This window comes from Bos javanicus, chromosome 14 (assembly GCF_032452875.1).
Source record: "Bos javanicus breed banteng chromosome 14, ARS-OSU_banteng_1.0, whole genome shotgun sequence".
In the NCBI taxonomy this organism is placed as follows: Eukaryota; Metazoa; Chordata; class Mammalia; order Artiodactyla; family Bovidae; genus Bos; species Bos javanicus.
The window spans coordinates 14,244,314-14,258,432 of record NC_083881.1 but is presented as its reverse complement, the minus strand read 5'-3'; the positions used below and the strand labels follow the sequence as shown (position 1 = coordinate 14,258,432).

The following is a 14,119-nucleotide window of genomic DNA, read 5'->3' as shown; positions in this document are numbered from 1 at the left end:
GCACCGCCTGGGAAGCCCACTTATAATATCTAATACAACGGAAATGCTATATAAATAGTTGTTGGCATGTGGCAAATTCAAGTTTTGCTTCTTGGAAATTTGCAGCATTTTTTTGAATATTTTCAATCCATGTATGGTTGAATCCATGTAGACAAAACCTGCAGAGGCTCAGTTGTACCTAGAGAAGATCTCCTGGTTGTACATGGGTTGAGAACAGAAGTAGAACCCAGTGAATTTCCTGAATTAAGCACACAGAGATGAGAATCTGGAGGAAACATGGCAACCTAGAGTTTGCAGGGCATGATATTGAAGGTTAGAGGTCTGCACAGAGAGAGAACTTTGGAGATCACAGAAGGTCCATGTCAAATACTCATCTAAGTAATAATCAGTGCACGCATTTGAGGAGACTCCTCAAAGTCATTGAAAAAACCACCCCAGAAGATTAGAAGAAACATTTGCAAAACTCATACAGGCTATACTCACCAACTAGAGAAGAGAACCATATAATTCACAGGGCATCATGAGTGAATTGATGTAGAGAAGAGTTTTGTCTTAGAATTGCAGGAAAATAAACCCTAGACTAAATGTTTGGTCCTAACAAAGAAAGTTTTAAAAGAACAAACTATTTCAAAGTAACTTAACCACATTCCAAGACAAAGCTCAATAATATTTATAGAAACACAAAAATTCCCAGCGTGCGACAAAGTAACACTTAAATTATCAGCATTCAATAAAAGTTACCAGATATTCAAAGAAGCAGCCAAATTCTACATATAAAGAAACTCAATTATTGAAAACTGACCTAAAATTGGCAAAGATGATAATAACAGACCAGGATTAAAACAAAGAAGGCCCAATCCTTAACTGGCCCAAATCCTTTGTCGGCTGTTGCAGGTTCAGTTCAGTTCAGTTCAGTCACTCAGTCGTGTCCGACTCTTTGCGACCCCATGAATCACAGCACGCCAGGCCTCCCTGTCCATCACCAACTCCCAGAGTTCACTCAAACTCATATCCATTGAGTTGGTGATGCCATCCAGCCATCTCATCCTCTGTCGTCCCCTTCTCCTCCTGCCCCCAAATCCCTCCCAGCATCAGAGTCTTTTCCAATGAGTCAACTCTTCGCATGAGGTGGCCAAAGTACTGGAGTTTCAGCTTCAGCATCATTCCCTCCAAAGAAATCCCAGGGCTGATCTCCTTCAGAATGGTTGGGTCCCCTCAAAAGCAGATTAAATAAGAGTTTAGCATGTAGATCATTTACTAAGGAGTCCTCCCAAGATCATCACCTGTAGAAGGGAGGCCAAGAAAGCAGGACTGGGAACAGGGAGGAGATGAATTTGCATGCAATCCCCTAATTGGATCAGATCTTGCCACAGCTAGCTCTAGAGTTGGAAGGACTCCTCAGATCCTGATACACTTACCTTTATCAATTATTGGATGTAGGCAATCCCTGGAAAGAGATGTGATGTTGGGCAAAGCAGTTTCCTCTAGCCCATGACAGTCCTCAGGGAGGGCTGATAGATGAGGGTCATCTTCCAGCAACACTTTCAACAACTGAGTCAGTAAATCCTTCATTCCTGGAGGGGGATCTGTGTAGCCCTCGAAGTGTCCACCTCAATCTGTCAATCTCAACCATCACATTTCAATCATTTTCTCTTTCCTTCTCCTGGCAAAAAAAAAAAAAAAGATTTGAAATACAGCAAGAATGATCTCAAAAGCTTACATAGCAAAACTGGGAAATTTGCAGCTCAATATAGAATAAATTATAATGTTGCAGATATTTGGCAAAACATGAAGTACGAATAGAAAAGTAGAAACTGTCTTTCAGTAAACAACTTGACCAATCACACTCTTAGAGATATTGTTCTCTTGAGAAATAATTTCCCCAATTAAAATGAAAATAATCTTAATGTTTACTACATGAAGACATCCTGGAAATTGTGGTGGACGTGAATAATGAAAAAAAAATAAAACAAGATAGCTAGAATGCATTCAAAACTCATGGGAAAATACTCTCTATGCAAGTGCTGACCTTCAGCAGTGAGTTCAGACTTCCATGTGATAAAATCAAATCACTGTGATAAACTTATTCATCCTCCTTTGTAGTCAGCAGGATTCTAAAATGGTCTTCAATGATATATTCACTTACGTAATTATCTTTCTTTGAGTGTAGGTGAAACCTGCCACTTCTAACCAGTAGAATGTGCAGAAGGTGATGCATTATCACTCCCATGATTATGTCGTGCTCCATGGAAAAAGTGAAGAGATTTTGTAGACATAATTAAAGCCCCTAATCAGCTAAATTTAAAATTAACCTCTTTAGGAGAGTATCAGGAGTGGACCTTATAAAAGACACCATTTAAAAGAGGGTCTAGTGATTAGAAATGGAAAAAGTAAGAGAGATTCTTCTTATGGCCTTGTTACTTAGGTATCCATGAAGGCAAAAATAGTATATGAAGAGTATGGCATTTTAATATTATGGCATTTCCAAGTTATTATTAATATTACCTGGTGGCTTGGATGGTAAAGAATCCACCTGCAATGCAGGAGACCTGGGTTCAATACCTGGATTGGGAAGATCCCCTGGAGAAGGAAATGGCAACCCACTTCAGTATTCTTGCCTGGAGAATCCCCATGGACAGAGGAGCCTGGTAGCCTGTAGTCTATAAGGTCGCAAAGAGTTGGACATGACTCAGCAAATAAGCATAGCACAGCATTAACATTACATTCACTCTTTGATTTGTATTGTGTGAGGTTCTGTGTAACCAACATACCTTTCAGTTTTGCCTATTGTTGTCCTTTGCACCATTCTCTAAGTAACTCATTGGGGTTCCATCTTGTTGGGATCACTGGTAATTTTTCTCATTGATTCTTTATTCTCAGGTTGAGGGGAGGGGAGTGGTCTCCCCAGACCAATAAAGTAAAGTGATACATATGTTGCCTATTTGCAATCTGCAAGTCAATAAAAAGAGGTCTGAGTCACAAGTCATCCAACAGTCTTCTGATAAGCATATGCTCCATGCAACACTGGACACCTGGGGAATCAGACTTCCCCAGGTGTCCAGATTAATGACTGAGGCTGGCAACAGGTGCAGAGTACCTGCAGCACATCCTTCAGGACTACTGAAGGGAGATCGCTATGTTTTTCCCTGCAGATCCTGCCTGATTTTAAACCTTCACATTCCATCCAGATGGTTGCAAAAGCCTTTTTTTTAAAGGTCTTCACTCTTTAAGGGATATGCCTATATCTACCACCCTATGTCCAGACCACAGTTCCTAAAACACAAATCTACTGTTGATTATCACTCCCAAGCTTAAAATCTCCCAACACAATCCATTCTCCTGGCAGAGGCCAGGAGTATTCAAAATACAGGCAGACCTCAAAGGTATTGCTGGTTCTGTAACAGGCCACCACAATAAAGAGAATATCACAAAAAAGGGAGTCACACAAAGTTTTTGGTTTCCTGGTGCATATAAAAGTTGCTTACACTATACTACAGTCTATTAAGGGTGCAACAGCATTATGTTTACAAAAAAGTACCTACCTTAATTTAAAATATTTTATTGCTAAGAAAAAACAAAAAAAAAAGCTAAACATCATCTGAATCTTTCAGTTCAGTCAGTTCAGTCACTCAGTCATGTCCGATTCTTTGTGACCCCATGGACTGCAGCATGCCAGGCTTCCCAGTCTGAATCTTCAGTAAGACTAAAAACAACAATAACCTTTTAGATAGCAGAGGGTTTTCCCTTAGTGATGATGGCTGCTGACTGATCTGGGTGGTGGTTGCTGAAGACTGGAGTGACTGTGAAAATTTCTTTAAAAAAGACAACAATAAAATTTGCTGCAATGCTTGATATTTCCCTTTTCAAATTATTTATCTGCTGCATGGAATGCTGTTTGACTGCATTTTACACATAGTAGAAACTCTTTTGAAATTGGAGTTAATCCTCCCAAATCCTGACTCTGCTTTATCAGCTAAGTTTATATAATATTCTAAATCCTTTGTTATTTCAACAATCTTCACAGCATCTTCAGCAGGAGTAGTTTTCTTCTCAAGAAACCACTTTCTTCACTCGTCCATAAGAAAAGCAATTCCTCATCCTTTCAAGTTTTATCATGAGATTGCAGCAATTCAGTTGTATCATAGACTCTACTTCTAATTCTAGTTCTCTTGCTGTCTCCACGTCTGCAGTTACTTCCTCCACGTAAGTCTTGACCCTTCAGAATCATACGTTGAGGGCTGGGATCAACTTCTCCCAAATTCCTGTTAAAGTTGATATTTTGACCTCTTGCCATGAATTGTGAATGTACTCAATGGCATCTAGAATGATGAATATTTTCCAGAAGGTTTTCAGTTTACCTTGCCCAGATCCATTGGAGGAATCACTCTCAATGGCAACTGTAATCTTGTGAAATAACAGGACTTAAAAGTCAAAAGTACTCCTTGATCCATGGGCTACAGAACGGATGTTGTGTTAGCAGGCATGAAAACAACATTAATCTCATTGTACAGCTCCATCAGAGCTCTTGGGCAACTAGGCACATTGTCAATGAACAGTAATATTTTGAAAAGAATTTTTTTCTGAGCAGTAAATCTCAACAGTGGATTTAAAATATTCAATAAACCATATTATAAACAGATGTGCTGTCATCCAGGCTTTGTCGTTCCATTTCTAGAACATAGGAGAGTAGATTTACTGTAATTCTTAGGAGTGCCAGGAGTTTTTGGAATGCTAAATGAGCATTGGGTTCAACTTAAAGTCACCAGCTGCAGTAGCCCCCAACAGGAGAGTTAGCCTATCCTGTAAAGCTGTGAAGCGAGGCATTGACTTCTCTCAGGCTGTCAAAGTCCTAGATAGCATCTTCTTCCAACATAAGGCTGTTTTATCTGCATTGAAACTCTGTGTTTAGCATGCCCACCTTTATTTATCATGTTAGCTGGATCTTCTGGATGACTTGCTGAAGCTTCTATACAAGTAATTGCTGCTTCACCTTGCACTTTTAATGTTATGAGGATGACTTTTTCCCTTAATCCTCATGAACCAACCTCTTCTAGCTTTATATTTCTGCAGCCCCCTCATCTTTTAAAGCCTCCATAGAACTCTAGACTGCTAGAGTCTGGCTCTGGATCTGGCTTCGGCCCAAGGGAATGCTAAGGCTGGTTTGATCTTCTATCCAGACCACTAGAATTTTCTCTGTATTCAGCAATAAAATTGTTTCAGTTTCTTATTATTCATGTGTTGACTGCTAAATTTTCTTCAGGAACTTTTTCTCTGTTTTTACAACTTGGCTAAAGGTAACTGGCTCAATAGGCCTAACTTTTAGCCTATTTCAGTTTTGAACATGCCTTCCTCACTAAGCTTAAATATTTCTGGCTTTTGATTTTGAAGTCAGAGATGCATGATACTCCCTTTCTAAGGGAGTTAAGCTCATTTTAGGGTCACTGCTGCTGCTGCTAAGTCGCTTCAGTCATGTCCAACTCTGTGTGACCCCATAGACGGCAGCCCACCAGGCTCCCCTGTCCCTGGGATTCTCCAGGCAGAAACACTGGAGTGGGTCACCATTTCCTTCTCTAATGCATGAAAGTGAAAAGTGAAAGTGAAGTCGCTCAGCGGTGTCCTACTCTTCGCGACCCCATGGACTGCAGCCTACCAGGCTCCTCTGTCCATGGGAGTCTCCAGGCAAGAGCACTGGAGTGGGGTCCCATCGCCTTCACTGACCTAATTTCACTATTGTTGTGTCTCAGGGAACAGGGAGGCCCAACAAGAAGGAGAGAGATGCGGAATGGCCAGTGGATGGAGTAGTCAGAACACCTACAGCATTTATCAGTTAAGTTCACCATCTTCTGTGGGTGTGGTTCGTGACACTCTAAAACAATTACAATAGTAACGTCAAAGATCACTCATCACAGATCACCATAACAGATATAATAGTAGTAATGCAAATGTTTGAAATTATTGCAAGAATTATCAAAGTCTGACACAGAGACATAAGGAAGCAAATGCTGTTGGAAGAATGACACCAACAGACTTGCCATAAACTTTCAATTTGTAAAAAATCAGAGCATCTGCAAAGCACAATAAGATGAGGTATGCCTGTATGGTGCATAACTTTCTTTCCTCCTCTAACTCCCAGGCATTCTAAGAAGAACTCAAATTAATTTCTTAGTGTTATAAACCTGTCTCTTTTCTGATGCTATTTTGTCTGCCTTTGATTCCCTTCACCCGTTGCAACAAATGCCGTCTCTTCTGGGAATCTCTTTGGACTTCTGTGACAAACCTGATACAAAGAGCTTCTTAAATGCAAAAATAAAATAAAATAAAATAAGCCACGGCACAGAACTGAGGTTCAGAGGAAGAGTTGATCTGGGCAGGACACTGGGTGCCTGTGAGCCAGGGCTGAAGCCATGTCTGGCTCTGGTCTTTCGGATCCAACTTTTTTCCACATAGAATGAAACTAAACCTAGTCATTTCAGCTTATAATTTTTTATACTGAGGTATTTACATATGTGTGCAAGTATATGTATGTGTCATATGTAAACATGTGTGTCTATCTATACATCTATCTTTATGTATATACGTTTATTAAAACACAGTGTGTTCTAATGTGTACTCTTCTACACATTCACAGTTACATGTGCAAGTATGTATACACATGCACACATGTACATGAGTGTGCACATAAGGATGTAGTCTATGAACAAGCATGATTAGCTATTTGACAGCATAAATGAGTGTGCATTTTAATGTGTGCGTATACATGTTTGTACATATACATATAAGCCTTGTACATTTAACTCTGTGGCCTAGGTGTGCATATGAGATGTAGCCAATTTGCCACTCATGTCTTCTGCGTAGTCTCACTTTGGGCTAAGCACCAAGAAAGAGCCATGGATATTTAAGTGCCTCTGGTTTCCCGTGGACATCCTGCAGCCCTCCATCTGCTGCTAATGTAAATGCACTGAAAGGGAGCATGAGGTCAGGGCAGGACAATTGCCGATTCCATCTCCAATCCCAGCTGGGTCACAGAGGGAGCCTGGTAATTCATCCCTCCCAGCTTCTCAGGCCGGGAGCTGGGGTCTCTTTCTATTACCCTTTGCTGCGACCTTGCTTCTGTTTTCTGAGCCCCAGTCTTGTTTCCTGACAAAGGGTTCAGCAAAAATCATTTGGCAAGGGCAATCTTTGGGTCTCCTGCTATATTACTCACACAAAGCCCAAAGAAGCACAGTCTTCTCTCTCTCTCCCCCTCGGAGGTCTTCTTTGCTTCCTTCTAATGGACTCTTTAAAGTGACAAACGTGTACCCATTGGCATGATTTCTCCTTTAATATGATTCAAGGCTCTTGTGGAAACTTTGATCTCAGAGGCTGTGTCATCCTCAGGTACAGACAAACCCATGTAAACCTTAAACTTTATGGTCAGCACCAGTGTTGACAACACCTCTAAAGTGCAGAACCATGGGGACTCCCAAAGATGTTAGCAAATATGCATTAAAACCACTGTCTTCGAACAGCATCCTTTTTCTATTTCCTGCTTGTAAAATATGGGCTTAGACTTTCTTACTGTGTCTTCTACTACTCCTACTAGGGAAAAGTGACTCTGAGAGTTGAATAATTATTCAGTTTTCTTTTAATTCCCCACCTTCCTTTCAGACTGTTTTTCTCTTCAACAGCAAGCGTCAGGGTTTGCTAGTGCGAAGGCCGTATTAAATGACTGGCAGCTAATTTATCAAATGTCACATTCTGGTGTTTATCACTTATGCGGGTCATTAATGAAGCAAGTTTTCAGGGCGCCATTACATGTACAACTTCTGGTTCTCCATATATAGCAGCCAGAGTGATCTTTTAAAATGCAAATCTGATCAAGTCATTCTGTTTAAAATCATCCAGTGTGTTCCCATTGTTCCTAGAATAAAAGCCATGAACGTGTACAGGGCTTGAAAGGCCCTGTATACTGCCCTCGCCCATCTTCCCAGTCTCATCTCATGGTTTACTCCTGTTTGTGTCTCTTGCATAGATACACTGGTCTTCTTTCAGTTTTCCTAATTCACAGGGCTCCTTCTGTAAATGCTCCTTCTTTAGCTCATGTTGCTTCCTCTCCTTGATATTCTCTTTCTTTCCCTCCCCATCACTAGCCAGACTTGTGAGTGTTCAGACTTTAGTTCCAATGTTACTTCCTTCTGCATTGCCCGCACCAGATCAATCCCTTAGTCAGATGCCTTCATAGTATCCTTCAGTGGATCCACTGCTTGTAATTTGATGGGTCCTTCATTGGAGCTATATCAGTTAGTAAACCTACAATTATTGTTATTATTCTTTGCTTAATGTCTGTCCTCTACTAGATGCAGGATAAGAACTATGTAAGTTTAGCTCAGCAATGTGTTCTCAGTACATAACATTGGCAGTTGGCACACTGTAGGTGCTCAAGAAATATTCACTGAATGAATGAATGAGTGCATGGATTAGGGTTTTACCTAAATTCCAGCAAAGACTTAACTTTGGTGTGCATGCTGCTCCGTCTACTTCTCATCATCCAGTTTCAACACCGCGTACCAGAATAATTCCCTTTTAAAGATATATGTGTGGAGTTTGGTAGAGCTGTTATGATGAGGGAGGAAAGTGTGTTCCACAGCATTCAAACTGCAGTTCTGAGATAAGAGAACACTGCTTATAAATCCTTTGTAATGTATGGCAATTTTCAATTTAAATATTTACCATGAGTTCAGTTATCATGTTTACCATGAATACATAATGCAAGGCAGATGGTGATAAATATTATAATAGACCTTAAAAGGTCTCTGAGAGCCAAATAGATGGAAATTAAGCTCCAGTGGGGAAATCTGGGCAGGTGCCTAGTAGAAGTTAACATCTGAACTATACCTTGAAGTTTAGGTAGGTTGGTAAAGACACTTTCAACCATGTTTACGTAGCCAACTCCTGAATAACTCTAACCACCTTTGCAGTTCACCTTAAAAGTCAATTCCTCCTAGAAGGTTTCTTCAACAACTGACCTTATCCAGGTTACATATTTCCAAGTACTTTTTTTCCCTTATCACATCACTCATTCATTCACCTTGCTAAACTCCAAGCTGCATAGGAGAAGCAGTTGAAGCTGCCTTTCTTACCACTGTATCTATGTGATTCAGTACAGTGCCCCACCCAAGGCAGTCACTCAATAGATACCCAAGTAAACACATGAGTAATAGAAAAATGAGGCACGGAAGTGGAAATGGCAATTCAGGTACAGAGAAACACCGTCAAGATGCAACAAAAAATTGCTTAGAGGGGTCAAATGTGTGTGTATACAGAGTTATGTAAGAGAGAGGAAACATTGGGGGTGGTTAAGTGCACCTTGTATGAGGGGTATCTTAAAAGGGAGGTTTGAAAGGACAGCTGGAGTCAGATTTTCAGGTCCTGAATCATATTAAATAATCTGTATTTTCTGTGATCAAGAGGAACCAACAGTTTCTTAAGTAAGAGGATAGTATCATTAGGTTTATGCTTTATGCAAATCACTTCAGTGATTCAGTAGTGGAAAGTTTGGAGGAACAGAAGAGAATAAACATACAGAAGATGACTAGGAAGCTACTAATCTAGTTTGTGATTTCTTAATCTGGGCATTATTAATATTTTCAGCTGGTAATTCTTTATTGTGAATAACTCTACTTTGTGCATTGTAGGATGTTTAGCAATATCCCTGGTCTCTACTTACTAAAAGCCAGTAGCAGCCATGCCCCAAGATGTAACACCTAAAATTGCCTCCAGATACTGCCTACTATCCCCTGGGGGATCAGATCGTCCCTGTTTACTTTTAGAATTATTGATCCAGGAGATGGGTAATATGGTATAATCAAAGAGATAGTCTAGGATAACAGAATGTGTCAGATACCAAGAACACTGAATGCCTACATACCAAGTTTGTTTTAAGAATTCTCATCTTTTCCTTTACCTTCACAATCTTAAACACAAATCTTGTACATGCACAGGGCTAAAACATTCTCTTCTCCATCCTAGTTTAAATATTCTTTGCAGAAACGATCTGCTACCCTTCACTTATAAAGCAGATGGGGGCTTCCCAGGTGGCTTAGTGGTAAAGAATCCACCCATAATGGGGAGATACAGGAGATTCAGGTTCTATCCGTGGGTCCAGAAGATCCCCTGGAGTAGGAAATGGCAACCCACTCCAGTATTCTTGCCTGGGATATGCCATGGACAGAGGAGCCTGGAGGACCCTGGAGTTAGACACGACTGAGCACCCACACATAAGTCATGGTGCTTCCTCAGACAGTCAGGGTCACATTTGTTCATGGTGCTCCCTAAACCAGTCAGAGTCACATTTGTTCATGTGGCATAGCAAACAGAGCATTGACTTTGGAATTCATGAAGGGGATGCTAAGGGAGGGTTTCTGGGTGGGCTTCTGGATGGTTGGAAGTATGTCAGTGTCTGACCAAGCACTGACTGGGGAAGTCTGAAACCCAAATTTGGTCTTAACTAGCTCTGTTGTTTCAGATAAATGGTACAACTATTCAGGGCCTCAGATTATGCTCATGTAAAGTGAGAATAATAACACCTATCTTGCTGTATGGTTGTGAAAATTAAATAGAAATATACTTAGAGCACCTCCAGTAAAGTAGACATTCAGTTAATTTTAACTATTGCTATTATAATTTCTGTGGATTCATATAGATTTTCTTATGGCTAAGTTTGTTAAAAATATGAAATAATAATTAAAACACTCAAATAATTAAAACACTTCACTCACTTACTATGTGCCTGACACTGTTGTCATTGCTTTACATGTATTTTCTTAGCTATTTTTAAAAATAATTATATAAAATAGGTATTACCATTTCCCTTTCTTTTGGTAAGAAAACTAAAGCAGAGAAATACCACACAGCCTGCCCAGGAAAGCATTAAAGCCTTAAGTCCAAGTTAAAATTCTAGGAATTTCCATTTGGGGAATAAATATCAACATTGCTGTCAGCATGTGACAGGCATTTGCAGTGACAAATGTTTGCATATATTATTCATATTTACAGCAACCCCAGTTTGCAAACAAGGAAACAGAAGCTCAGAGAAACCTTGTTAGTTGCATAGGTGTGGTTAGAACCCTAGTCTGTCTCACTTAAAGCTTGTGTACTTTCTTTTCCTTCTAGAAATAAAAGATTCACAAAGGGTTTTAGTTAATTGGAATTATATGCACTCCCCAAAAGGTCTTCATTTGTAGATCCACAAACCTCAACCCACCAGAGAAGGAATCTAATAAATTTCCCTTTCCTTGTACTGATTTCTCAGCCCTCTTCCCTTCTTTGCTTGGTCAGACACTGACATACTTTCAATCATCTAGAAACCCACCCAGAAACCCTCCCTTAGCATCCCCTTCATGAATCCACTGTGCTTTGCAAATACAAACTACCCTTGTCTAGTTTGAATTGGAAAGAATTTCTCTATTTCAGATTAGAAAACTCTCGCTGCATTAAATCCCAGCAATATGTTCAAATAGGGTAATCAGGCCAAGTCTATCACAGAGAATTAGTGGCAGAGATAGTTCCCATGACTTAATTAATTCTCCTATTATCAACATTCATGCTCTTCAACTGAATCTCATTTGAATATTCCCATAGAGCATCATTATTTAAGTTTAAATGCACTTAAAATCAAGTCACACAATGGTTATATGTACTCAAATCAATGCAGGCTATCCAAAGAGGAACACTGAATAGATGCAAAGAGTGGATGATAGATATGCCATTTTCAAGCCTGCTCTATTTATTCCCACATTCCAACAATGTTCACCAAGCCCCAACTATGTGCAAGATATTAAACAAACAATGCAATTCACTCTTTACACAGTACATGGAAAACCATGAATTAAAAAAAAAAAAAAAAGCTATCCCGTTGAGTTATTGATCTGCACTGTACATATTTCTTGGTCATAGGCAGCTTCCACACAGGAACATCTGGATGCAAATTGGAAGATTCAATTACTCAGATGCAAGAGGGTATATCTATTTCCTGGTAGCTGGGTAATTGACTTATAGCTGGCCTCCTACAGATATAGCCCAAAGCTATTTGACAAAGACAGAATTAAGTGATAGTTTCTTTAATGATGCTAAGAAATAGATTTAAGCAGGCGTGCTTAACAGTATGCAGGTAGCCACCATAACAACCAAATTATAATTATTATTTGGTCATATGGAATTGCTACATGAGTCCTCAGATTAATAAAACAATTAATATATCAAGGTATTATCTTAATATAGCCTGATATTTTGCCTCTGGTAAATTTTCTGAGGAATTTACCTGTCTGATTGTGAAAGCTGTGGAAAGGTAGTAATTTTCCAGGAATAAGGGGAAAACACCCCTTCATGGATCACAGACTTGTATTGGAGAAGAGGCTTGCATAAATCAAAGAAGTTACCAGCTATGATGAATGGGTCATAGTCAAGAATTCTGACAAAATGTGGTCCACTAGAGCAAGAAATGGCAATATACTCCAGTATTCTTGTCTAGGGAATACCATGGACAATGAAAAGGCAAAAAGATATGACACCAGAAAATGAGCCCCCAGGTCAGAAGGTGTCTAATATGCTCCTGGGGAAGATTCAAGGGCAATTATTGTTTTGGACAGAATGAAGCAAGTAGATTCAAGGGATTAAATCTGGTAGACAGAGTCCCCGAAGAACTATGGACTGTGTTTCGTAACACTGTCCAGGAGGCAGTGACCAAAACCATCCCAGGGAAAAAGAAATGCAAGAAGGCAAGTGGTTGTCTGAGGAGGCTTTACAAACAGTTGAGGAAAGAAGAGAAGCAAAAGACAAGGGAGAAAGGGAAAGATATATCCAACTGAATGCAACTGAGTTCCGGAGAAGAGCAAGGAGAGATAAGAAGGCCTTCTTAAATAAGCAGTGCAAAGAAATAGAGGAAAACAATAGAATGGGTAAGACTAGAGATCTCTTCAAGAAAATGGCAGTTATAAAGGGGACATTGCATGCATGGATGGCACCAAAAAGGACAGAAATGGTGAGGACCCAACAAAAGCAGATTCAGAAGAGGTGGCAAGAATACACAGAAGAATTATACCAAAAAAAAAAAGACTTAATGACCTGGATAACCACAACAGTATGGTCACTCACCTAGAGCCAGACATAGTGGAGTGTAAGGGAAAGTGAGCCTTAGGAAGCATTACTATGGACAAAGCTAGTGGAAGTGATGGAATTTTGGCTGAGCTATTTAAAAACCAAAACAATGATGCTGTGAAAGAGCTGCACTCAACACGCCAGCAAATTTGGAAAATTCAGCAGTGGCCACAGGACTGAAAAAGGTCAGTTTTCACTCCAATCCCAAAGAAGGGCAATGCCAAAGAATGTACAAACTACCAGACAATTGAACTCATTTCACATGCGAACAAGGTTATACTCAAAAAAATCCTTCAAGCTAGATTTCAGCAGTACCTGAACTGAGAATTCCAGATGTGCAAGCTGGGCTTCAAAGAAGCAGAGGAAACCAGAGATCAAATCGCCAATATTCTTTGGATCATGGACAAACAAGGGAATTCCAGGAGACCATCTACTTCTGCTTCATTGACTATGCTAAACTCTTTGATTGTGTAGATCACAACAAATTGGAAAATTCACCAGACCACCTTACCTGTCTCCTGAGCAACCTGTATGTGGGACAAGAAGCAACAGAACTGGACATGAAACAATGGATTGGTTCAAAATTGGGAAAGGAGTACATCAAGACTGTATATTGTTACCCTGCTTGTTTAACTTTTATGCAGGATATGTCATGCAAAATGCCGGGCTGGATGAATCATAAGATAGAATCAAGGTTGCCAGGAGAAATATCAACAACCTCAGATATGCAGACGATACCACTCTAATGGCAGAAAGTGAAGAGAAACTAAAGAACCTCTTGATGAGGGTGAAAGAGGAGAGTGAAAAAGCTGGCTTGAAATTCAACATTCAAAAAACTAAGATCATGGCATCTGGTCCCATCACGTCATGGCAAATAGAAGGGGGAAAAGTGGAAACAGTGACAGATTTTATTTTCTTCGGCTCTAAAATCACTGCAGATTGTGACTGCAGCCATGAAATTAAAAGATGCTTGCTTCTTGGAAGG

At 39.9% G+C, this 14,119-nt stretch overlaps 1 long non-coding RNA gene across 1 annotated transcript in view; it reads right to left on the bottom strand.

The window, feature by feature from the left end:
• Window positions 1-647: 647 nt before the first annotated feature.
• The window catches only part of LOC133260355 (uncharacterized), a 64,894-nt gene continuing 51,422 nt past the window's right edge, over window positions 648-14,119 (bottom strand). The window contains exons 2-4 of the long non-coding RNA XR_009740780.1: window positions 2,772-2,949; window positions 2,563-2,660; window positions 648-1,663 (exon numbers count right to left, since the gene is read on the bottom strand). This is a non-coding gene — a long non-coding RNA (uncharacterized LOC133260355). The remainder of the gene's footprint in view (window positions 1,664-2,562; window positions 2,661-2,771; window positions 2,950-14,119) is intronic.